Raw genomic sequence first — 24,058 nt, forward strand, 5'->3', positions numbered from 1 at the left:
TCTATTTAAATTAGAATGGCTTCCTGTTGTCACCTGAAGATTGATGTTCATTTCTGGAGACCTTAGGTCAATCCTGGACAGTTGGAAACCTAATGATGTGGCATCATCACATTGCCAGTTTCTTTAGCCCCTCATTCATGCCATTGCAAGCACTGCCATTGCAAGTACTGATTTAAGATAACAGCTAAATGGTGCACCCAACAGAAACAGAAGAAAAGGAGGATCTGGCAGGTAGAGAAAGGACAACTTGAGGCCAAAGGTCAGAGGCAGTCAGCATTCTATTTCCAGAATTCCCAGGACAAGAGAAGACTTGACAAGCTAAGGGACAGCCTGTGCCTGGGGATGTTCAGCTGTCACATTGATGTCATGTTGTAAACGTAAGGAAAAAAAACTGTTTCTTATATAGTCCTTGATTTGTGAAGCAAAGGCTCTGGATCTAAATGACCTTGCTTTCCAATCTCACATGCGCCAGTGCTTTCAACAGTCAAAAACTGATCGAATGACGAGTAGCTCAATGCTAGCATCAAATTTATATCAGCTTTATGGGTGTCTGAGCAGTGGTTGATAGCCTGTGGCCCAGCAGTGCAGCCTGGAAAGGACATTGGAAAGAAGAATTTCATCATGGAAAGTCTGTTAAGCAACTAGCTTTGCCAGACAGCCACTTTGAAAAGGGGAGTGGAGGTTGGCAGACCATAGTTCCAATAGTCACCCACCCCACACTTACCCATGGCTTACTGCTAGATCCCATTGACGTAAACGTCACTTTAGTTCAAAGCCTGCTTTTGCTTTGTGGCTGGTTTGCTGAGGATCAAACAGGCACAAGAAGATCTGTAGAGAACTCCAGCGGTGGGGTGAACAAATGCAAATTAAATAAGCAAATAACTCTATGAATGGGGAAGGGTCAGAAATCTGTTACTGGATTGCATAAAAGACATCCCATTTAGCGTCATTCCCTTGACAATAGTAGTGAATGGTTTATAAGCATAATTCCCTTCGGTGCTACAATAGGATACTCAATGCAAGAGTCCCTGGAACTTTTACTCTTTCTACTTATTTGAAGGGTGGACAATTGAGCTATTCCTCTTATTTGCTGCCTGGGCCTCATGAAACTGAGTGTGGTTTTGATCTGAAGAAAAAAAAAGGGAGTGTTGCAGTAATGCCGAATTAGCAAAACAACATTAAAAATAAGCACAGCTATTAATTTTAATGGGCTCCTTGTTATGACCACTATAAAGTGAGTAAACAGGGAATCCTGCCAGTTCTGTCACATATTCTTCCACTGAAGGGAGAGATCTTTTAGCTAGCTGATAATGCAATGATTGGGCTTGGCTTGTCACTTGTGTGCGCGTGCCTGTGTGTGAGTGTGAAAGTGAGAATTGATTATTTTGGTTTTCTTCAGCAGCATTTTTTCTTTTAAGCCAATGAAAAAATCTGGCAGATATGTTAACGCTGTGGCCAAACATGGAGCTTCCATCAAAGCAGGGTGGAAATGCCAGTTCAGGATTTAGCTGAAAGCATTGCAGCTGACATAAAAGGTGCAGAGTAACTGCTCTTTATAGGACGTTGGAATGAAAATGGCATGATATTCCCATTTATTTGTTTTCTCCTGCAAGCCTCTTTTTCTTTGCACTTGGGTTGTTGTTTCTTTCACTCTTCCTTTGCTTTCGGTTTACCATTACTATCTACCCATAGTCACTTCTTACAATTGCAATGTATAGATCAGTGTTATACATCTGCTAGGACCAGTATTGCATATGGGGTTAAATTGGTGGTAAGTTTAACCCCTGCTAACTGGTTAAGAGGCACTTTTTCAAGTGGGTGCTCCTCTTTTATTTAGCAGGGGGAGAGTAACTGGTCCACCTCACCCCAGCAGTGTCTTTTCTAGTGGCTGTCTGCTGGTGTTGCATCTTTTTAGATTGTGAGCCTTTTTGGGACAGGGAGCCATTAGATATTTGATTTTCTCTGTAAACCGCTTGTGAACTTTTTGTTGAAAAGCGGTATATAAATACTGTTGTTGTTGTTTGTTGTTGTTTCCCAAAGCTTAGCATTGCTGTAAGACTTGTGCTGTTCTTCCTAGTTTTTCTCCCTGCCTCTGCCTCAAATGCTAAACTATTTCAGACTGGTAGGGGAAGTTCCACTAGCTGAGGAGTATGCTATGATTTGAGGTATGGGATGGGAAGTGTGTAGGAGTCCGGGTCAGATCCAAGGGGGGCCATGGGTGCATGCCCCCCCAAACTGACGTCAGAGGGGAAGGGCACCTACCAAAACAGGAAACAGCCCAAGCACAGATGGGAGCCAAGGTCTACCCGCCTGGAAGAGGTGGAATGGGAGGCCAGGTCTACCCGGCATGTCTGGGCTCCTAGTCCAGGTGGGAACCCAGGTCAGCCTCAGAGGCCAATTCAACCTGAAGCCCAGGTCTACCCAGCCAGTAGATCTAGGCTCAAAGACTAGGTAGGAGCCCAGGTCTACCTGCCCAGCAACCCTCAGCCATGGAGGACATTAAGATCAACCCGGAGCCCAGGTCTACCTGCCTGGTTGACCTGGGCTCTGGAGTTGGTAGTGCTCATGGTCCCTCCCCCAGCACAAACGCTGGATCTGCCCCAGTAGGAATTCAGGGCAAAGCCTTCCATAAGGCCAGTTGAGGCAGTTGTCTCAAGCAGAGATTGGTGAGGGGGCACCCACCTCCATCAACTCACTTGCCCCCACAGCTTCTCCTTCTCCCACACTGATGCTTTAGCCCAGGGGTGTCAAACTTTTTTCATACAGCTGGTCAAATAGCATTCATGGTGCCTGCTGAAGGCCAGAAGTGACATTGTTTAGTAGATGATGGCCAGAAATAAGCACCTTCTTCTCAAATGACAGAAGAGAAAATATGCAAATCTTGATCATATTTTCAATATCTAAGACAGCCCAATTATCATGTGGGCTGTCCCTTCAGCCATGCTACTTCTGCCAAGGCATCACTTTGCTGCTCAGGTGAAGTGACACCTCAGCAGAAGTGGCACTGCTGAAAGGGTGGCCTGTGTTAATAATTGGGTTGTCCCACTGCCTTGGCAACAGCTCCCCCTCGCACACCTCTTGGTCTGTGCCTTCCCCTGTTGTGTTCCTTGCTTTCTGAGGCCTCTTTCCGTCTCTTCCTCTCAAAACCTCAGCAGAAGCTGCACTACTGAAATGATGGTGCTGAGAGAGCCTGATGATCACTTCTTCTGTGATATCACTGTGATATTCTGTGATTATCACTTCTTCTGCGATAAGAACTTTTGTGGGCCGATCTGGCCTGTGGGCCTTATGTTTGACGCCCCTACTCTAGCCTATCAATCGCTTCTCTCCAGTCTGTCCCTTTTTCATTTCCAGCCCAGAAACAAGTGGAGCACGGGCAAGGGAAGTATTTTGCACCCTACTTCAGGCACCAGGAGGTCTTGGGTCAGCCCTCATAGGAACTGTTGTGAGGCTTCAACCTGCATCTCATGAAGATAATTCCATGCAGATGTTGCTTGTGATTAATTCTGTGGCACTGAATGATCCTGGACTTTTATTCCATAAGATCAACCCCAGAGCCCACCCTCTCAAAATGATGTCCTTGTTTTTTCACCCCTGGATGTTCTTGCTTTAAGGAGAGCAGGTTAGTGATAAAAGACTCTCTTGAAAGGCTGAATCCCAGATATGTTCAGATCCACTCTTGCCTTCTCCAAGGATGGATATGGTTGCTGGTGGCTTTGGTGAAGTGAATTCAGCTCTTTCTCTTTGTTCTCTTGCATGTTGAGTAATCACCTCTCTGATGTTTCTAATTGTGGCATCTCTGGATCCTTTGGAAATGCCTTGCTGTACTTCTTAATCTGGCACCCCAGGAGGCACTTGGTAAATGGATTTGAATGGGTACCTAGTTACTCAAGCTTTGTCGCTAGGAATAAATCCAGCCTAAAACGCACTAAATCGGCAGCTGCCACCATCTACTGAGCAAACAATCGAAAACCTTGCCAGGGAGAATGACTGCTTTGCAGCTCAAGCCTAATCAGGTCAGCTCCTACATAGGCCCCATTGTGTTCAATGGGGCTTACTCCTAGGAAAGTGTGCATGGGATTGTAGCCTTAGTTAAGAAACTTTATGGGGTCCTGCAGTACAATGCTGCCACTCTTACACTATTTTTTTAGATTGAGAGCCCTCTGGAACAGAAAATTATTTTCACATTTCTTTTACTGTATAAACCACTTTATAAACCTTTTTTGTTGTTGTTGAAAAGCGGTATATTTTATAATGATAGTAGTTACAATAATAACCATCCAACTCCCCACCCCAATGGATAACTTGCTCCTTCTTGGTAACTCAGCCATAAGGACCAAGGAATTAACATGGGGCCAGAAAATTCCCCAAGTCACATCACACAGGTTTACTTAACCAAAAAACTAGGGCTTTTAAAAAATTAATATACACCAAGCCCGTAGGATTACACACAGAAGAAATAAAAAGCAAATATACTTGTCTTTAGTCAGTACAATGGGCAGGCTTTTATTTTTGGCTACAGACAAATCCAAAGCAAAAAGCAGTAATTTCTAAATTTGATTTCTAAGGTATCTAAGGCATAGCACGGAATTATTTCTCCATGGTTGAAGGCTGAACTCCAAAGACCTCTAAGGGCCCAGTCCTATCCCCCACCTGCCCCAATCATGCCGTGCTGCTGATGGAGCATACGCTGTATGCTATGAGCCTGGGGGTAGTGGTGGAGGAACCAGAGAGCCCAGGAGAGATTTTTTTTTTAAGCGCCTGGTCCCCGAGGGCTTTCCTCAGATCTAAGCCATCGCTTTAGTCAGGGTAAGTTCAAGGCATCGGCTTTTTCAGTAAATGTATGTTTCGACATTCTGCTGCAGGAAACAACTTATTCAAGGTATTGCTCATTAAGCCTTTAACACTTGGCAAAGTCCAGTCAGTATTGTGGAAAAATGCCACCATTGTCCAATACAAACAATCATGGATAAGTGGAAGACCAAATTTCTGGTATTTCCTCAGGGCTAAGTGAAGTGTTTTGCTGTAAGCATAACATTCTCTTTGACCCCAATCCAGAGGAAGTTAATCACATTGAAATTCCATTGAAGTCAATGGAAGAAGTTACTTGCAAACTAGATTTAAATCAAATCAATTTGAATTGGATGTAAATGTGACTAATTATCTTTGGATTGGGGCCCTGAAATATTGTTTATATTAAATAATTGATATCTGTGAGGAAACATTTGATCAGAATGTCAACCACACAGACACAAAGTCATCCTCTTCCCTGGGGCATGTAGGCCACATTTGTGGGGCAGAACACAATCACCAATGGATTTTATTTTGAGGGGAGGAAGTCTTCCTCATATAGTGTATCCTGCTTTCTTGCAGAATCAAATACCAGGATAGATTTGTCCATTCTTCATGTACTTAAATACTGATAACATTTTATTGAAACAGAACACAAATATTTAAAATAAATGTCATTATCGATTGTCAGATAATCAGCACTGAATGTTCAAAAGAGCTTGACAGTGAAGGTTTGAACTCTCCTGGTCTCCCATCTGGATAACTTAAGAATACCAAGGACGAAATTGTTAAGGAATGCAAGGCACCTGGCACCATTGAAAGTTCATGCAAATAGATCAAACGGTATTTTTCAAGTTCAACATGAAAGAAGGACACATGTGAGGATGGCTTGTGATGGGTCAAAATGGCAGCAAGCTGCCACAAAACACTTTCAAAGACATTGCCGCAAAATGCTTTGAAACAAAGTGCATCTATGTATTGTGAAAAGCAAAAGGAATCCTAATGCCATCTTCTGAGACAGTTCCTTACATATATCTTGGCTTTGCAAGCCTCGGTTTTCCCTAAACAACCATGCCTGGGAACACTGGGTGCTGTAGGCTTATACCATAGTCTTTCGAGACTGAAGGTTGCCAACCATGTATGTAGCAGGGGTTTATGACAATGGCATGATATTTCATCATGACCACAGGTTAGATTTAGAGCATTAGGTTAGTGAGGATTAGAAAACAGCTAGAATATAGAGTATGATTTGAGTATTGCACTACAGAATTGCAAGCACAACTTGCCCATCACCACTTGTCCAGCTAATAGGTTACTGTTAAGTTCATAACCATAGTTTCCCACTCTCAGAAAAACCTGGGTTGCAATCAGCCAATAACACTCCCACCACTCCCCAATGAACAGCTTCCAGTATTTTTAGAGAAGCCATAGCCAAACAGCTGGTTGAACATTAAGCCAATTATGGGAGAAACATAAGAAAGAGTCCTGCTGGATCAAGCCAAGGGCCCAAGGGTTCCTGTATCTCACAGTGGTCCACCAGATGCCTCAAGTATCCTGTTGCCACTCCCTTGCATCTGGCATTTAGAGATAGGGCACCTCTAAAACCTGGAGGTTGCATATAATTGTAATAAATAATTATGCAATGAACAGCACAATCCTAACCCTCCAGGGAGCTGACACAAGTCCCTTGTGCTGGCATCAGTCATCATGAATATGCCATAAAGCACTTTTGTAATGACTCAGGAGTAGGATAGGCCAGTGCACGAATGTGTGCTGCCTTGTGGAGCTGGCCCCATGCCTGGAGGAGATAGGTTTGTGCTGGTCCAAGCAGACCAGCACAGGAGATGGAACAGAGGGAGGGAGAAATGGAGGCAGGGAGGGGGCGTTTCGGGGGGGGGAGGGCGGCCCAGGGGACAGATTGGGCCTAGGTGGGTAGGTATGGGGCCAGCCACAGCTGTGCAGGCTGGATCCCAACCCCCAGTCCCAGCTCAAGTGGTGTTACTTGGGCTGCTCAGATTTGTGCCTGCAAATTCACGGGCGCAAATCCGAGTAGCCCTATAGGACTGCTTGTGGTGTTACTCGGTGTTACCCCGTACTTCAAGTTGTGCCCCAGGCCACACCAAACATGTGCTGATTACAGAACAGGCCAGTCAGCCTGCCTGTTCCAGCACAAGTTAGGGTTGTACCCTAAGGGCAACTTCGCACATGACCTTTTAGGGTTGTGTAGGACAAAGTTCTAAACACAGTCCTGGAACGAGCTGGAATCCCTAGCATGTTTGCACTGCTGAAACAGAGACGCCTGCGTTGGCTTGGTCATGTTGTGAGAATGGATGATGGCTGGATTCCAAAGGATCTCCTCTATGGAGAACTCGTGCAAGGAAAGCGCCCTACAGGTAGACCGTAGCTGCGATACAAGGACATCTGCAAGAGGGATCTGAAGGCCTTAGGAGTGGACCTCAACAGGTGGGAAACCCTGGCCTCTGAGCGGCCCGCTTGGAGGTAGGCTGTGCAGCATGGCCTCTTCCAGTTTGAAGAGACACTTGGCCAACAGACTGAGGCAAAGAGGCAAAGAAGGAAGGCCCATAGCCAGGGAGACAGACCAGGGACAGACTGCACTTGCTCCCAGTGTGGAAGGGATTGTCACTCCCGAATCAGCTTTTTCAGCCACACTAGACGCTGTTCCAGAACCACCATTCAGAGCGCGATACCATAGTCTTTCGAGACTGAAGGTTGCTAACAACAACAATTTGCTTTTCATGGGAGATGTTTCCAGGCAGCATATACCATGCAGCTCATCCTATCTAGCTGAGACTTTGTCTTTTCCTTTTTAAAAATGCAGTTGTATAGGGAAATTCAGAGGAGGTGATCAGCCAGATCAGCACTCATGACAATCAACACCCAGATAATGTACCAGCATGGTTGGTGTCAGAGCCCTGGAAGTTTAGACAGCTTGGGTGCTAGAAAGGCTTTCCAAATGACGCCCCACATAAACACAATCCTTCTGATTACTTTCCAGAAGGCATTCAAAAGTGAATAGATTTTGCAATGGATTAAGGGTTCTAGAAGGAAGGAAGTGCAGGACTTTCTCTAGGAACAGGGCAAGACTCTTGCCAGGGGTGGAGGGTGGCCTCCTTCCCATGATGCTGCAAAATTTGGAGCCAGCTCCATGCACAGTCTGGTTCAAAGTGTCATGTGTGAAGGGGTTCATAGCTACTGACAGAAATGGGTTGATGTGGCAAAAGAGCTACTGAGCACATGTGATGGCATACACAGATTGTTCTCTGACACTCATATGTATTTGAATAACAAAATATATGTGAAACAATCTTGAATAATACTTGTCCCAAGGAATGCTGTGGAAATCACTGGTGACATACAGGTAAGCTTTTTAAAAAAATATAGTTTGTATTGTATTTTCTCAGTGGTTTTTTATTTTTTAAACATATGCCTTTGTTTTGAACTATTATTACCTGCCTTTAAGCTCCTGCTTTGGGGCAGGGTAGAAACTTAAATAAAATAATGAATTTTCACAGCACAGAACCACTCTGAAAATAGGAAGGCAAAAACAACAACACCACAGACAAATTTCAAACAAAGCCTCCAGCCTCCACAGAAGCATGGAAGGGAGCAGGAGATCTATTGTCAAAACATTCCCACACAACTGCCGATTGTTAAGTGTGATTTTGCTCCTCCTGTCATGCACACTGGGAAGGGAAGGGAGACGCGACAGCACTGCTTCCCTCACTGGGGGGAACTTGCCGCCTACACAGCAATACACCCTCTGTTTGAAAAGAGACTGAGGTATACATGCTTGATGTTATGTAAACAATGGAGTTCAGAAGACGGTCAAATGGGGCATGGGAGGCATGTGGTGACCTGCCCCCTTTGAGACTCTCTAAAACACTAACTTCCAAATACTAACACACAAGCACACCCAACCAATCTCCACACTTCTTTGCACACTGAGACTTTGCAAATTTGTTTATTTTTATAGTTGCACAATTTCTCACTTCCAAAATGCAGAATATTTTCAGCCAAGAGTCTGGTGGATCCTTCTAGATCTAGACTAAGGCATTTACTGTGACTTAAGTCTTTGTGAGCCAGAGCCCAGTTTGTCCGATGCATGAAGCTGTAACCTCATTAAGTAGGTGAATATGAGGAGGAGGAGAAGAAGAGGAAAGGAGGGGAGTGCTTGTACAAAATGAGGCCAAAATGCCACGGAATACAATTCTTTGACAGTGTGTGCTACAGGGCGAAATCCTAACCCCTTATGTCAGTGCTTTCCAGCACTGACGTAAGGGCAGTGCAGCTCTGAGGTAAGGGAACAAACATTCCCTTACTTTGAGGAGGCCTCCGTGAGTGACACCCAACTGCAGGATGCAGCACACGTCCTATTGGCACCGTTATGCCAGTGCTGGGAAGCACTAACATAAGGGGTTAGGATTGCGCCGACAGTCTCTCCCATAGGCTCATAGGCAGTATATAGACTCTAATGGATTTTTCATCTTTGCACCATTTAATGCGATGTCAAGCAGTTCACAGTTGGAGGGAGAGATATACCTGGATGAATTTTTACATGAGGACAATGGATGTCCACCTTGCATGGCTCAAAGCCAAACCCTATGAGTTCTTATCACTGGTGAAACTAACATGCTGCCAGTAGCAATTGCTATATAGCAGTCACAAAGGGCACTCCAACAAAGGTGAGTGCTGCCAGAGCACCAGTGGGAAAGCCAAAGCCGTCAGGGCAGTGGAAAGAACCTGCGGATGGAGGTAAGGCAGCCGGGCAGGGGGGGATGGGGCGGGAGAGGGTGGAACAGGCTGGCAATGGGGTTGGGTTAGAGCAGATCAGGTTGGGGATGGGGGCAGGTTCAGTGGTAGCTGCTGAATACTAGCCCCCTTCCTACCCAATCCTGCAGCACGGGTCCATGCAGACCTGCACTAGCAGATTTGCTAGTACAGGTCTGACACACACACACACACACACACACACACACTGCAGAGGCTTACTCCCATATAAGGGAACAAATGTTCCCTTTCCCAGAGGAGACCACTGCAACTGCCTTTCAGAGGATGCAGTGGTAGTCATTTTGGTGTCCCTGCAGTGGTTAGGTGTGAGGGGGGAACGTAGAATTGTGGTGCAAAAATGATTCCTTCAATAGTGACAAATTCTTGAATTTTGAACACAATTCTAAATTATGTTAGAATTTTCAGTATTTGCAATTCAGTACCTCAAGAATAACAACCAACATTTGACTTTATCTGAGGACTTAAATGAAAATGTGTGTGTTGTGGGATGGGGAGCAGTATTGCCTTTAATGCAGGATTCTCAAGTGTATGGAGAAAGCCTTTAACACATATAGGGCACAATCCTAACCGGCACTTATGCTGGCATAGGTGCCCCAGGAGGGTTGCAAACGTGCCATAAAGCACATTTGCGCCTCCGTGGGAGGAAGTTGCGTTGGCGCATCTAGATGTGCCGATGCACAGAGGCCAGCAAAAGCCTCTGCGGTGGCTTCCTCACCGCCACTTGCGCCAGTGCACCCGCACCGACACAAGCGGTGAAGGTAGGTGCGGGGGAGCGTGGAGGAGGTGGTAGAGAGGCGTTTCTGGGCAGCGGAGGGCGGGCAATGGGCAGCTCTGGGGGCAGGTGCGCAGGGTGCCGGGGCGGGGCTGGGACCCGGCGGTTATGCCGGATCCCAACCCCCGTCCCTGGGGAGAACGGAACGGCTTCAAGCCGCTCCGCTCTCCTAGGACTTGCGCCACCTCCAGAGGTGGTGCAGGTCCGAGGAGACCCATTGAGGTGAGCAGCCCTTACCCAGGGGTAAGGGAAAGAGCTTCCCCTTGTCTCTGGCTGAGTCGCTGCAACCAACGAACCTGCGTTGGATGCAGCGCAAGGCTCCTGGCTTGCCTGCTCCAGCACAGGTTAGGATTGCACCCTAAACTGCCCCTCCCCTTTGGAGCCATTGGAGCAGATTTGGATTGCACCCATAGCTCTGTTAAGGACACGTGGGCATGCTGCACATGTTATACTGAAGAGGCATAGGCCATGGGAGAAGCTTGCTGCCACAATGCCACCTCTTTCTCGATGTGTGCATTCATTTAGGCCCCAAACAATGGCAGAGAGGTAGTAAAATGCCTATAGATGTAGGTAGAGAATTTCCCATATCACAAATTTGCTTTACATGCTCAACTGGTACACAAATGTTAGAAAACAGGTATATCACCTATGAAATAGATTCAAATAGAATTACATGAAAAATCATGGCTGCTTTTTTAAAAATATCATTTTTGGACGTAACAGTTTAATGTAGTTTGCTCAGCAGCGATCCCTAAAAGGACTACAGGTACTGACACATTTTTTTTCCTGGCTGGGCTCCTGTGGCTTTAATCATTGCATGTCAAGAAGAAACACAGTAGGTAAAAGTCTTCTCTTCAATCTGTCTACAGAATAAGAAAATTCTCAACAGCTGCAGTTTTTGCCTTGCGGTAGCAGCTGCAGTGGTCACAGGTCCAGGTTGGTTGGCCACCTTCAGTCTCGAAAGACTATGGTATAAGCCTACAGCACCCAGTATTCCCAGGTGGTCTCCCACCCAAGTACTAACCAGGCCTGACCCTGCTTAGCTTCCAAGATCAGGCAGACACCCCAATTCTGGCATCACATGTAAGCTCCCAGTTTCACCCAGTCATGCTTGGTTGCATTGCAAAGGTTGGTGAGGAGGTCCAGCTTTTGGATTCACATGCTGATGTTGCCATGCAACCTGGAATGGTCACTGTTCCTGGGGCTCACTATCAGGCCTCTGTTGCTGGACAGGAGGCAGAGATACTGACTGAAAAGAAGAAATGTTGACCTTAGCGAAAGGTTTCTGCACAGGAATGGGGGCCAAGAGTGATCCCCAGCTGCAGAGCCGGCCCAAGAGCTCCCAATGCCTGAGGTGGCATGCCTCTGCTCTTCCCACCGTCCAGTGTTCCAGCTCAATACTCTTCTCCCCTCTACATTTCCTCTTCCTCTCTGTCCCCCTTTTTCCAGTCCAGAGAGTGGAAGGAGAAGGAGGAACAGTGGAGGCATGTAGGTGGACAGAAAGGAGCACCACCCACCAATGTGCTGCTTGAGGCAACTATTTCAATTGGCCCCATGGATGGGTCAGCCCTGCTGAGCTGCTCTTTGTTTTGACTGCCCACCTTCTCAATGTCTTCCTCCCCTGGCTTTCTTCCAGCATGTCAGTTTCCTTCTAGCAAATGCTACAGACTGCTGTCCAGAAACAATGTCCACAAATGATCACTTAAAACAGGGGTTCTCCAAACTCTGGCCCAGGGGCCAGATGCGGCCTGCGGCAAGCCTCTATCTGGCCTGCAGCCATTCTCTTGTCCCCTGAAAGTCTCTGGCCCACTTGGCCAAACGTGACAGGAACTATGCTCTGGTTGTGTCTGGAGGGTGTTCGAAGGGCCAGAGAGGTTGAATGAATGAGCCCATTCATTTATTCATTCATCTAAGTTCTATCTCTAATTTATTTATATAAATTTTATATTTAAATTTTTTTCCTGCCCTCAACACCATGCCAGCTATTTGATGCAGCCCTCTGGCCAAAAAGTTTGGAGACCCCTGACTTAAAACATAAGAGATTTTAAAAAAATGTAAACAAGCAAGCCTCTTTGGACTCCTTTATATCGCTTGGTTTCAGAACCATGAAAACACTACCCCGAAGTGTAGACTTTTCTCTCCAGCAATGAAGTTTCAGTATATTCTATAAAGTATTGTGACTTCCTTCACACATTGGAGGCTGTTTTGTTAAGAAACACTTTTGTTTAAAAAAAGCTGGGGTTCTCATGACTTTGATTTATTAGTCCCATGCTGTGGTGTAGGCTTTCAGAAGCCCCGGCAATCATGAGACTTGTCATAAAATCATGAGGCTCTTCATAGAAGCTGACAGTTTTGGATGTTTCACTTCTAAGAAGCTGTGAGCCTCCTGAAGGCCTGAGTTGCCGGTCCCCTCTAAGCAGGAGAAATCCTGGGAGCTGGGACCCTACTGTAGCTCTGTGGTTTGGAATGTCATCAGCAAATGACATACCCAACTAGATACCTGCTATATTACGCCAAGCAGTTAAGGCACATTCCTCACCCCTGTGAGTCCCTTTGACAGGCACAAAGCTACATGCAATATCTTTCTCTTTGTTGGAAGCAGAAATCCACAAAACCTGTTCCCAGGCATCCCTTGTACTAGCAAACCCCTTAACATGTACATTAAAGCACACTAATGGAACAACAGTTGGTTCATTTTTATTCTGGTTTAAATACCTCAGGTTCTTTAACCTCCACTGCAAGGTTTGAGCTTGTGTAGAGCCAAGGAGATCTGTGTTAGGTGGCTTATCTCTGGAGGGGGAGATAAGATCAGACGGTAGCCTCTGCTGCTATCCCTATCCCCTCCCAGGCCCAATCTGCCCACCAACCCTCCCTCTCTCTGCCCAGTTGCACCCCTTCCCCGCCTTTCCCCCACTGTTTGATGGGGATACTCACTGCCAGTCGCTTGTTGTCCAAGTCCTTCCAGCACTGAGGCCCAGCACCAAATGGTGCTGGCCTCTCCACCTGTGCTACCCACGCCTTGCGGGCAGTGAAGTGCTTTACAGCACTTTTGCAACAGCAATTGCTGGGGTAGTATGCTGGCCACTGGTGCAGCCCCAGCATAGGTTTTCGGCTGTAAGGTAGCAAACTCATGTTACCTTACTAGGGAGTAAGCCCATGTAAAAAAGTGGCCTCCCAAGGAAGCATACTTTTTTTTTATTCATTTACATTTCTATCCTGCCTTCTTCCAAGGCTATGTAAGACCAGGATGCATTTTGCTTACAGAGAAGTACTCATTAGATACATACTCAGAAATTACATTGTGGAAGTTAGCCTTGGACACCAAAATTGCAAGAGCAGCAAAAGAATGATAAAAATATTAATTTCTCCCATCCTTCGCCTGTGAGCATTCAGTATTAATGATTCTAGATGTAGAACCAGTCTGTGATAGTTATTCTGAAGAAATCAATGCACTTTTCAAAAATTTCTTGCAACAGCAGGAGAGGAAATAATGAAAGTGTGAGGGCAAGTCTGTATGGATAAGGGTAAGTCTGTAGGGATAAGGGGATAAGAGACCCTGAATTATGGACTGACTGCAGAGGCTGTGAGTCAAATGCCCAATGTGCCAGCCAATCAATCAATCAATCAATCAATCAATCAATCAATCAATCAATCTATCTATCTATCTATCTATCTATCTATCTATCTATCTATCTATCTATCTATCTATCTATCTATCTATCTATCTTATGCAGACATTGCCTTCATATTTAAAATTCATCTCCATATAAACCCCTTCCACAGTGGTGTCCACCTCAGGATTTATATGCACTTGTTTAATTGTGTATGAGAGCAATCTTACTCTTCAGTTTGTAATTACAATTTTAAGCCACTCCAAAAAGTGTGCATTCTATCCTAAGTTTAGTTAATCAGAACAAACTAAAGTTAGGATGCAACCCTGCACCTCTATAATCAGGAATGCAAGCAATTTGCTCTTTTGTATAATTTAAAGAGAACAGATGCTCTTATAGCCCAGTACTATCTGCTCCCACCAGTGCCAACGAAACCGCACCAAAAAGCCACATGCTGCAGTATGTGCAATGGTGGAGGGAGGGCAAACAGGTAAGCAAAAATTATTTTTACTTATTTCCATATAAACACTGGGGCCACCTATGAGTCTTCTCAAGCATGCGCCACCTATTTTGGTGGTGTATATTCAAGAAGGAAGAAAGAGTGGGGAAGTTTACAAAAGAAGGGATACAATCTGGCTTCTGCCATTGCTGCTGGATCCAGCTTCTGTCCTGTCCTTCGGTTCCTCCCCACCCATAAACACCCCACTCTTCCCCCCCATCTGCCAACTCATTGGTGCCAGCAGACAGTGACCTGTCCACCAGCCTGCATGTGTGGCCGCCAGCCATTGCGCTGATTTTTTTTTTTTTGGGGGGGGCCTTGGGCACTCAAATACAGAGATCCAGTTCTTCCATTTTACTCAATTTGTCATAATGTTCTGCAACATATATGCCAGTGTTTCTCAAACCGTGGGTCAGGACCCACTAGATATGTCGTGAGCCAATTCCCATTCATTTCAATATATTTTTTTAATATATTAGACTTGATAGTATGTGACTGCATTTGGGGAAATGTTACAGACCTGTACTTTTAACAAGCTGCTATGTATATTCTTTCAACAATGATACTAATTGGGAGTTACTCCTGGGTAAGAGTGGGTAGGATTGCAGTCTAGGATTGTTAAAAATTTTCCTGCTCAGTGACGTCACTTCCGGTGAATCCTGACAGATTCTCATTTTAAAAAGTGGGTCTCGGTGCTAAATGTGTGAGAACCACTGATATACACAGAATGAGGATCTTTCTTTCTACCCTCTGTGTATTACCAGAATAGGAACATGCAAATTTATACTGATACTTTGGCAGGGTGTGCGTGTGTGTGTGGGGGAGCCATCATTTTCCATTTCCATTCCTCCTACTGAAGGAGAAACTGAAGGAACTACCCCATGGTGTCGCCAGTTTTGGCTTCCCTGTTGCCTTTGATCACAAAGAAACACGGAGGATGCATACTAGAGTTGATGTTGATGCGAATGTGGCAAGATATTCTCAACAGGGTAAACATGTTTTCTAAGGCAAAGGAAGTGATGCCTTGTGTTTACCACCGCAGTGGGAACAATATTCTTTGCACATTCTCTCCGCAGCCCTCTTGCCCTCTCCTATTCAGGAGAAGACTGACTCTCTTGCCTGGTGCTGTTCACTGCCCCTTATTATTATGGGATGCACACTCTTCTCACATTGTTCTCCTGAACTACCCACCAATTAGGAGCAACAAACGATCTATTTATATGCACACAATTCAAAAGAATAGACACACTTGCACAAAGCAAGAGAGACCGCACACACACATGCAGTTGTGCCTGCACACACACAAGCATGTATACTCACAACAAACTCTCACACAAACACAAGACAGGGTCTGCTTCCTTAATTATCTCCTGGAAGCCAAAACAATTAGAACTCTTTGCTTCCCCCCCCCTTTATTGTTCTTGGCAAAAATAAAAGGTTAATTAAACTCTGAAAATATCCTTTTTTCCCTTAGCATGAGACTGTTAATTTTCTCTTTATATTTGTGTTTAATTAATTCCTGCAAAGACTCCAACTACTTTTTTATATAATTTCTCCCTTTGTTTCTCTCTCCCCCTCCTGCCTCTCTCCCTGCCTCCCCCTCTCCCTTCCTCTCTCATTGTTAATCCTTCCATAGTCAGGGTCCCCCCCTTCTGTCTTCCCCAGATTTGAAATTCTATTACCATTTCAGAAGGCAGGCGTTTGAAGAGAAAATTGAATACCCGTCCAGTCTTGATAAGAAGGGACACTTGGTACTAGCAGCAATTTGTGAAGCTTTTTCTTTCTTTCTTTTTTTAAGCAGAGACCCCCTTCCTCTCTTCCCATTCATAATGCTTGTAATGTATAAGAGAGAGAAAATTAAAAGGCGTGTGTGTGTGTGTGTGTGTGTGTGTGTGTGTGTGTGTGTGTGTGTGGGAAAGAGGAGGTGATGGGGTGGTGGCGTGGGCTGAAACAGAATGAATTGTCACATCTCTCTTTGAATTAGCATTCCCTGTCTCCTTTCTTTCCAAAGTAAATGTGTCATGGCAACAAGGCATCGTACTTCTACCTGGTGCTCTGTGCACAACATACCGTGGCTTCTATGACAAGCTTTGGAGGGATCTACCTGCACTTCCTCTGGTCCAAACACCCTTCTTTCTCCTTTTGTTATTTCTGGAAAGAACTGTCATCTCTTTCTTTCCCTTTCTCTCTAACACACACACACACACGCCTTGAATGCAGCAGCAGGACTTGGGAGCCAGTGTTCACCATCTCCCTTCTTTTTGTGCAGGTAGGTGGTTGTTGGTGCTGGATTTAAGGGGTATAAAGGACCTACAACTGAACCATAGTCAGTGGCTACCTGAGCCTTTGGAGCATATGCCACACTCTTCCTGCCCACCTGCCTGCTGGCAATTGGTTTCTTCAGAGGCATCAGGACAGATCAAAAGACCGCACTCTTTGCTCCCATTTACCCCAAAAGTGTACCTGTACGACACTCTTTGATTCTTGATGTTGCGCAGGATGTAATGTAAGTTTCCCTGAAAAATGGAAATTGGGATTGCTGTTGGTTTGTTGTATAATGGTCTAGAACAGTGTTTCTCAACCTTTGTCCCCCACCGAACCACTTCACATGGTCCAAATACCACCAGAAGTAACTGGCCATGTCTTCATTACCATTACTTCTGGGTTGGGAGGCCAAATGCAATGCAACTAAAATCAGTAAGAAGCTCAGGTTGGACGGGTGGGCTTTTTTGAGCACAGAAAAACATGCTTTGGAGTATCCTTCCACTGTTTGATGTGTTGCGTTTCTGGCTTTACTGCCAGGCGGCAGGTGTCCAGGAATCCTGAAAGCACCATCAGATACCACCTCAAGTACCACTGGTGGTACTTTTACCAGTGGTTGAGAAACACTAGGATAGGGGTCATTTTAAAGGGTCTCTTCTCTGGAAGAAAGCTGGACCCCATTTCCTGATAGAGGCACTTCTCTGCTGATTATACCAGAACTGGTTCTCCAAGATTTTGGGGGTTGTGGTGGCTGTACGCAAGCCCAAAATCAGAAATATGACAAAGAGGCACTGGTGGGTCATTCATAAGATGATGGCTCAGTTCAGAAAATGCTTGTCCACCCTGTGCCTTATTATGTGTTTAGAAGCCATATCTGGATCACCTGTGAAGGGTTGGTTGCTGGACCCCCCCCCCCAGAAAGGAGAAATAATTGCACAATCACAGGAAGAGGCGCCAATTAGACAAGTATCATCCCGCCTACTACAAAATTGCAAAAGCCTAATTATAAGTTTTTTTATGTTTAAAGTTATCTGGTTTCAATTCATTCTGCACAGGGGCCTGATGTATCCCAAAGGGGGCTTGGCTTGATTCCCACAGGACCCCTGTGATTACAGCTCTGGTGCAGATGATGTCTCTCTGGATTCACAGCTATTAGCTTAATGTAAAGTATAACTTTGTTGCTGTGTGGTTAGACCTGGCTTGCACAATTTGGGACTGAACAACTTGAGAGGTGTCGCTAAGAGGAAAGCATGTGCTTTACAAACAGAAACTGCCAGATTCAGTCCTGGCAGCATCTCCAATAAGGCTGGGAAAGAGCCTTATCAAGGACCTGGAGAGCTGCTGCCAACAGTGTTGAAGACAATACTGTGCTGGATGGACCCATTGTCTGCCTGGGGGGAAGGCAGCTTCCTGCGTTCATACTTACTATAATGCATCCATCGCAAATTGCATAATAATGGCGTATTGAATACAAGAAGAACCAACAAAACGTACAATAGGTTAAATGTTCTGTTGACATCTACTCCAGAGTTTTGAAAATCCTTAGATGCCCAATGTCCACAATTCTCCCAAAACACAATGTAGGCATGCGTCACTTTACATGAGAAGTCTTTGTTTGAATCTGGTCTCTTCCAGCTTGACAAGTTTATTTGTCCCAAAACCTTTACAGCTGGCCTCTAGCCTTGTTAGCAAGAACTTTGCTCCAGGACAGGATCAAGCCTTCTGGCTCCTTCCTCATGTGTCCTTTTTAGATTGTGAGCCCTTTTGGGACAGGGAGTCATTAGTTATTTGACTTTTTTCTGTAAATCGCTTTGTGAAGAGTGCAGAATAGAACAGAGCGGTGGCATCCTCCACATTTCCTCTTCCACTCTGTCATCCTTTTCCTTTTATAATCCAGGGAGTGGGAGGAGTAGAGGCTGGCACTTCACTAGGTAAGACGGATAGTATTTGGCATGCTACCTAGTTGCCAGGAGGTCTTGGGACTCTCTTGACTTCCCCTCCCCTGTACAGTCATTTAACCCCTACTGAATGTCTGCAAGAGGCTAGGATTCCTAAAAGAGAGCTTGACCCTGAGTGTATGGCTTTGATGAATTCGACCATTTAACACCATTTGGAAACCATCTTACTTGGATGAGTTGTTGTCATCTTGGAATTTTCCCCAAACCCAAGCAGTCTATTCCTTCAAACTGTCTAGGGGTTTGTCATTTGGCAGCAGTCATTTGGTTCACATTTTTATTGTTGCTGTATAGAGAGGTGTCAGGGGAAAGACATGATGTGAAAGTTGTCATTTTTAAATAGGAAAATATATTTGTAGTTGTAAAAGATTCTGTTTTCAGAAATGTTGATAGCCTCTGGTGGGTGGGTGGAGAGTGGGATTTCCCTGTTAGGAACTGTTGTCTTAGAGGTAATTCTGGCTACATGCTGCAGATTGTCAGTGAACTCTTTAGATTCGTGGTTCCAAACCTTTAGGGGCCCGTGGATCACTGAAGCAAATATTGGAATCATCATGGACTGTATGCAACCCTTCATCTCCAACCCCTGCACACAAAAAATACAATTAAATTTGTAATAATTTGAGAGGCTTTATTAGAGATTTACAGGTTGAGTCTTGTTATTGAGGGTTCAGTTCCCAGAACTCACCTAGATGGCAAAAATCACTTGAAAGCAAATCCATTTAAAAAACAATGCCCCCTTTCTAGGCAATTTAAAAACAGCCTTGCTGACCTTTGTGATGTAAGATAGTCATTAGTCAGACTCTGACTCATCAATCAGTCTCTCTCCAGGTGCTAAGAAAAGCTTCACTCCCAGCCAGTGGGACCCCCCCCCCCCAGCACAGCTCTGGGAAGGAATGCAAAGTGATTATGTTTCTTTCTTGTCCTCAGGGGGGAGGGAGGGGTTGCTTGCCTTGGAGTGAAGCTGTTCTGTGCCTGGAGAGAGAATGACTGATGGATTGTCAGCTGGCTGTCCTCTTTCCGCATTAACGAGGCTATCAACAACTTTTTTCCTTTAGTTTAAAGGGTTCTTCCATTGCATTGAAATAAAACCATGGGTTAAAAATCCATGGATAATTAGGTTATACTTGTATTATATTTTATTATTTATAGAGAGCATTTGTATGTTGTTGTGTTTGTTGCTGGCTGCAGCTGCAGGCAATCTATTCTCTGCCCTCTCGGGTGGTCTGTTGGGGAGCACTTGCTCAACAAGACACTGGAAGTACCTGCTACTGCTGTGTTCAGTCCATTTTCCATCTTCTCTGGTGGTCTGTGGCTGTCAACATTTCAGTGCTGACCATGGGCAGTCTGTTCTCTACCCTCTCTGGTGGTTTGTAAGGAATGCACTCACTCAGCAAGATCGTGGAAGTGATCAAAGGTGTTTTTTTCTGAGACCTCACAAACTGCTCCTCAGGGTTTCACAGACCATCTGTGGTCTGTGGAACATAGGTTGGGAATCCGTAGTTTAGATTGTCTTGCAGTTTCAGTCACAGAATCAAGCCATAGGCAAGGCTTTGCTCTCGGAATATTATTCGTAGATGAATTTAGTCATAAGAATCTCTCCAAACTTCTGAGGGGTCCATTCCCATCATTTACTTCCTTGCTAACAGCTTTTCTCCCAAAGGGAGCATATTAGGCTGTTCAAGGTCTGAGCACTCTCAAGCTGCAAAGTCATGGTTTCTCTCTTGCCTTCATTCTGCTCAAAAGGAAGGGCTTCCGCTTTCATGGGCTGCTTTCTCGCTGTCTTCCATTATTTTTTGGTGCTGTCATCAGAGATGTGCAGCTGTTGTCTTATCCGGCAAAGTTGCCAGCCTGAAGGAGAAACAGAGCTTTTGCTGTTTGAGTCTCACACTTGATTTTTGCTGATAGGACACCACAACAGACGAAGCATGGTTGCTGTCTGGATGCTTCCATGATTGTTTCCTGTGGTGTCCTATTGCCAGAAACTTTGCATCTTGCAGTGTAGCAGAGTAGATTCAATCTCTCCTGATTTTAATCTTGGACAGAATGTTTTATACGAAGGAGGACCCACACATACACACTCAAACCTCACAGTCTTTAGCATTTTACTGGGGAAAAAGACACACAATTAGGCTGTGAATATACCCTTCGCTGCCATAGATCCAACACAGCAGGAGGGGGAGGAACGAATGGCACTTTGAAACTGTATAATCAACAACAGGCTTTTACCCCAATGGAATGATCTTTCCAGGGCAAACTTTGCTTTCATTGGACAGCAGGTATTCAGTCCAGACAATAACAATAGTCTCACCATCCCCACAGAATAGAAAGAAATTGGGCTAATTTTGCTGCCACTGAATATCCTTCCTTATATTGCCCTTTTAAAATTGCCCTTTTAAAATGTGTGTGTTCTCCCTCCTCCATGTATGAACCATCCGAGGCAGAAAAATTCCAAACATATTTTGAATATTCAAGTATGTTACTAAAGGCGAAACATGGCTGTGTTTTGAAATAGCAACAAAATGGTGCTTGAGTTGAAAAATGAACACATGTAGCCAAAGGGGTGGGGAAATTGGTTTAAAAGGTACAAAAGTAGATCAGAGTTTTTTTTTTCTTTTTTCTTTTTTGTTTGGAGTGCACAACAGGGTGAGTAGGCAGAGAGGAACTTGGGTAATGAAGACATGGGCATCATCAGCCTGTCAGTGCATGACTCACTAGTGAAACTTTCATTCCCAGTGCAATATTTTCTGTTGGAAGTGCAACAATCACTGTGTTTCAGCAACATCATCCATCTATTCAAACGCTGCACTGTGTGACCAGTTGAATCATGGCTGTGAGGTCCTCTTGAAAATGCCCTTGAATTTGGAAAGCCACACAATATCATTCATTCATTCATTCTTCACATTTTTATACCACCCTTTTCCAAGGAGTTCAGGTGGTGTGCATGGTCCTTTTGTCTTCACAACAACCCTGCAAGGTAGGTGAGGCTGAGAGATAATGACTGGTCCAAGGTCACCCAGGAAGCTTTATGACTCAGTGTGAATTTGAACCTGGATCTTCTTAAAGTCTTAAGTCCAACTCCCAAACCACCACACTGGTTTGATGGCACTACAACAATCTATGAGGTTACCTGCACAACAAATGTGCCTTGTCTTTGGAACAATTTGTCAATCCACTTCTCCAGCGGCTGCATTGGCTGCCCATTCGTTTCCGGGCCCAATTCAAGGTGCTGGTTTTGACCTTTAAAGCCCTATACTGCTCTGGGCCAGGGTATCTTAGAGATCGCCTTCTCCCGTACAATCCGGCTTGTCCTCTTAGGTCATCAGAGGCGGCCTTTTTAAAAGTGCCACCGCCTAGGGAGGTATGTGGGGTGGCAGCAAGAAATAGGGCCTGCTCTGTAGTGGCACCAATGCTATGGAACTCCCTTCCCCTTGACTTAAGAATGGCTCTTGAGACTTTTTGGTGAGGCCTAAAGACCCTTCTGTTTAAACAAGCCTTCTGAGTTCTCAGCCCTTTTAACATCTTTTCAACATCTTTTAATATTTTTTACAGGCATGATTCTTTTATGATTTGCTGCTCTATGCTCTTTTTACCTGACTATTTTTTATCTGACTGCTGTTTTTATGATATGTGTTAAAAACAAAAATCATTTGTTTTAAATTATGTTTTTAATCTGTTTTAACCTGTTGTAAGCCGCCTTGAGTCCCTTCGGGGAGAAAGGTGGGGTAAAAATAAAGTTATTATTATTATTTATTATTAATTTCTGTAACTCACTTGGCATAGTTGTGCAGTTGATGTGCAACTGACCTCTGGTGCAGTATGCATGACATTAGACAGCTGCACACCGGCATCTAGCTGGTATAACTCCAGTTTATGGATTTATATCTACTGTGACTACACCCTATTTTACAGATCAGAGTTTGATAATGTTGTAATGAGGAAACCAAAGGAGTCACTGATGAGAATTCCCAGAAGTGAAACTTTAATAGCAGATGCCATGAGGTGTGAACTGTACGAACTATTCCTGGGGAATTTTCTGAATGACAAACAATATATGACTCTGTGGCATCCAGTGTTATCATCAGCTTATGTAGCAATTAAGAGGGCTTTAGATATCTTTTTACTGGCAGTAACAGAGTCATGGTTTTTCATCAAAAAATGTGTATTAGATGCCTGAAATTGTGGTACATTGAGGCAAAAACATGTGCAAGAGCATCAGTGGTCACGTATACCATACATTCCCATACATACAGCCATTCCCATACATACAGCCATATTTTTGATGGAAACATGGTATGTTCAACAGGTTTGTACTGTGAGCTAACATACCCTCCAACAATTGCTAGAAGAGAAAGAGCAGCACTTGTTTTAAGTGACATGAAGGAGGAGGAGGTCTGGTCTAGAGGGTAGAGCCTCCATCTGCCTGAAGATAACATCCACAAGGTTGCCAGTTCGAGGCCACTGGCACCGTGCGACCTTGAAGCAGCTGACAAGCTGAAGCTGAGCTATTCCATCTGCTCTGAGCGTGGGAGGATGGAGGCCAGAATGTGAATCCAGTTCGGAATGAAACACCTGAATGTAGTGGTTCTTGAAAGAAAGAACCTTCTTTCAATTTAAAAATCCCTATTTAATAAGGGATTTAAAAATAAGCCTGCCTATGTAAACCGCTTTGAATAAAGTCTTGAATAAAGACCAAGAAAGGCGGTATATAAATACCTGTTGTTGTTGTTGTTGTTATTAAAGCTTCCTTGGCATAGTCTCTATCATTAAGCCAAATGTGTGAGACATATCTGTGAGTTAAATTAGCGTGGTCAACTGCAGAACTTAAAACGATAACTTCAAAATGTGTACTTCCCCACACCCAATAATACATACTGTCTTCTCACATATAAACAACATAAATATTGGACATGCCTTTCACTATTTTTCACTCAGAAATTGGCAAGTTCCAAGTAAGGGCCAAACCCTATGACTGTTTTATGTACAGATATCCACTTATGGTGGACCAGTTGTCTGAAGCAGTCATCACAAACAGAAGTCACCATTTCAACATTGCCTCATACTGAGTCAGACTACTGACTATCCAGCAAATAGTTGTCTGTGCTGACTGGTTGCAGATCTTCAGAGGGAGGTCTCTTTCTGACCTTCATCTGGAGATGTCAGTGATTGAGTCTAGGACCGTCAACAGGAAAAGTTGGTGCTCTGCTACTTTGCCAAAAGCCCTCTCCCCGTCTCGTGCATAAGTGTAAACCTTTCAAAGCATAGTTAGTATTAAGAGTATTTATATGCCACTTTCCAACAAAAAAAAAACTTCACAAAGCGGTTTACAGGAAAAAAATCAAATAATTAACAGCGCAATCCT

This window comes from Tiliqua scincoides, chromosome 2 (assembly GCF_035046505.1).
Source record: "Tiliqua scincoides isolate rTilSci1 chromosome 2, rTilSci1.hap2, whole genome shotgun sequence".
NCBI lineage: Eukaryota > Metazoa > Chordata > Lepidosauria > Squamata > Scincidae > Tiliqua > Tiliqua scincoides.